Source organism: Prionailurus viverrinus, chromosome X (genome assembly GCF_022837055.1).
Source record: "Prionailurus viverrinus isolate Anna chromosome X, UM_Priviv_1.0, whole genome shotgun sequence".
Taxonomy (NCBI): Eukaryota; Metazoa; Chordata; class Mammalia; order Carnivora; family Felidae; genus Prionailurus; species Prionailurus viverrinus.
This window is the reverse complement of record NC_062579.1, coordinates 113199853-113202849: the sequence shown is the minus strand read 5'-3', so window position 1 is coordinate 113202849 and position 2997 is coordinate 113199853. Positions and strand designations below refer to the sequence as shown.

Sequence of the window (2997 nt, the reverse complement as noted above, 5' to 3'; positions counted from 1 at the left end):
CCCTCTCTCTCTGCCCCTCCCCTACTCATGCTGTCTCTGTCTCTCTCAAAATAAATAAATAAATAATTTTTTTTAAATGTGATCAGGTATGTAAAAATACTTTCAAAGCAAAACCGTTACACACTTGTTACACATTATGATAAAAAATAAATCACGACCTTTTTATAACAAGCAAACATAATAAGTAAGGGGGCCGTGTTATGTGGGCCATTTACTTGAGGCCAATCAATCAAAAGGCACTTACTGAGGACCAATTTTTGAGGCTACCCCTGTAATAATACCTGATTTTTCCATGAGATCGTTCTTACACAGCCATCGGTTCCAAACCTTGTTTACTTTCATGTTAGGTAGTATATGTTTCTAAATAATTCCCAGGAACTGCAACATGATATCCTAATACTCATTTTGGAAGCTATTCTAGCATATGCTGCTTTCAAATTTACTACAAGAAAACTCTGAATGAAAGCTTTATAATTATTGCAGTATCACGTATAGTTTATATTGTCCATGGATAAACTTTGCCTGTTTTCTATAGGTTTTGGCTAGTTTTTTTCTCGTTAGGATTTCACAGTATTTTTTTTAAACCCTCAAGAGTCAAAAGTCGTTCCGAATTTCATGTTTTCAAGCTGACTTTTAATATATTATCCGTCTGATTGTCTTTGTGTCATCTAAATCAAAATGTAAATCATCATCACCTTGTTCATTTCTTCTGCAACATCTATGGTTGGAACGTACGCTTTCTGTGTTTTCTGTCCTTTCTGGTTGTTTATGAAGCAGAGCAACAACGTCTCCTTTCTTTCTGCATTTTGCACAAACTTCAAACGCACAGCCACGTAGCCTACACATTATGTGATAAGAATCCTTCGCCGACTTTTCTAAACACGACCATACTTTTTAGGCTTTGACAACACTTTGTATTTGCTGTGTTTTGCACACCAGTCCAGAACTTCTTTATGGCATTGACAAATTCCACCATGAAGCTTTGCATTAATTTTCTTGGTCTGAACACTCTTAGCAAATTGTCATTTTTGAAGCTATATGTAATTCTGGGGCAACTGAGGCCTGGGATGAGCCACGTTCCCTTTCTGGGAGCTCATCCTTGAAACCACAATCACCTTGCGTCGGGACAAGAAAGACACAGAGAAGACCAAGGTGCCAAGAACTACCCCACGGAGTCCACGCTTCTGTCCTGATGTATTATTTTATAGTTGTGATATATCAAGTGGTGATCTGTTGGCTATATTGAGTTAAATAATAAGTTTTACAAAGTCAGTATCTCCTGTTGCTTTTTTTTTTAATTTTTTTTTTTAACGTTTATTTATTTTTGGGACAGAGAGAGACAGAGCATGAACGGGGGAGGGGCAGAGAGAGAGGGAGACACAGAATCGGAAGCAGGCTCCAGGCTCTGAGCCATCAGCCCAGAGCCTGACGCGGGGCTCGAACTCACAGACCGCAAGATCGTGACCTGGCTGAAGTCGGATGCTTAACCGACTGCGCCACCCAGGCGCCCCTCCTGTTGCTTTTTATCTCTCTTAACGTAGCGACTAGAAAATTGAAAATTGCATATGTGGCTCACATTCTATTTCTTTTTTTTCCCTAGCTTTATTGAGATATGGCTGGCATATAACATTATGTAAGTTTAAGGCATACACTGAGATGACTGATAGACATATATCGTGAAATGTTTTCCACAATAAGATTAGTGAACACATCTTCACCTCAAATGATTACAATCTTACTGTTGCTATGGTAAGGATATTATTACAGCTCTACTCTCATAGAAACTTTAGACACCCCAAACCATCTTGTAACTGAAAGTTGTACCCTTTGACCAAGATCTCCCCATTTTCCCTACCCCTCAGCCCCTGGCAACCACCTCTACTCTCTTTGAGTTCAATGTTTTTAGGTTCCACATATAAATGAGAACATACATTATTTGTCTTTCTCTGCCTGACTTCTTTCACTTAGCGTAATGCCCCCAAGGTCCATGTGGCAAATGGCAGGATTTCCTTCTTTTTATGGCTAAATAATATTCCACTGTGTGTATGTGCATGTACATACACATTTAGGTATATCTACGTGTATGTATGTGTGTGTGTGTGTGTGTGTATCTTATTTTCTTTTCATTCATCTGTCTATGGACACTTGGGTTGTTTCTGTATCTTGGCTATTGTGATTAATGCCGCAATAAACTTGGAAGAGCCCCTATCTCTTGGAGATCCTGGTCTCATTTCTTTTGGAAATACACCTAGAAGTGGGATTGCTCAATCGTATGGTAGTTCTGTTTTTAAGTTTTTGAGGAAACTCCACCCTGTTTTCAATAGATGTTCTACCATTTTCCACTCCCACCAACAACGTGCAAGGCTTCTCTTTTCCCCACTTCCTCGCTACTACTTATTATCTTTTGTCTTTTGGATGCTAACCATTCTAACAGGTGACGTCTCATTGTGGTTATCACTTGCATTTGCCCGGTGATTAGTGATGTTGAGCATCATTTCGTGTACTCGTGGCCGTTTGCATGTCTTCTTTGGAGAAATATCTTTTCGATTCCTTTTGTTCATTTAAGTTTATGTTTTTATTTAAGTAATCTCTACACCCAATGTAGAACTCGAACTCACGACACTGAGATCAAGAGTTGCATGCTCTTCCGACTAAGCCAGCCAGGCTCCCACCTCTGCCTCATTTTTAGTCAGCTTCCATTTCACTATTGAGTTGTATGCATTCCTGATACACTTTGGATATTAACCCCTTATCAAAAATATGGTTTACAAATGTTTTCTCCCATTCCATAAGTTGCCTTTACATTTTGTTGGTATTTTTTTTCCTTTTGCTGTACAGAAGCTTTGTAGTTTGCTGTGGTCCCACTTGTTGATTTTTGCTTTTGTTGTTTGTGCTTTTGGTGTCAAATCCAAAACTCATTGTCGAGACAAATGTCAAGAAGCTTTCTCCCCAATGCTTTCTTGTAGGAGTTTTATAGTTCAGGTCTTATGTGGGAGT

The 2997-nt window shown here is 39.0% G+C and overlaps 1 pseudogene; it reads right to left on the bottom strand.

Annotated features, from left to right (window-relative positions):
- Positions 1 to 633: 633 nt before the first annotated feature.
- On the bottom strand, positions 634 to 1097 carry LOC125157079 (uncharacterized protein C9orf85 homolog; annotated as a pseudogene).
- Between the last annotated feature and the right edge of the window lie 1900 nt (positions 1098 to 2997).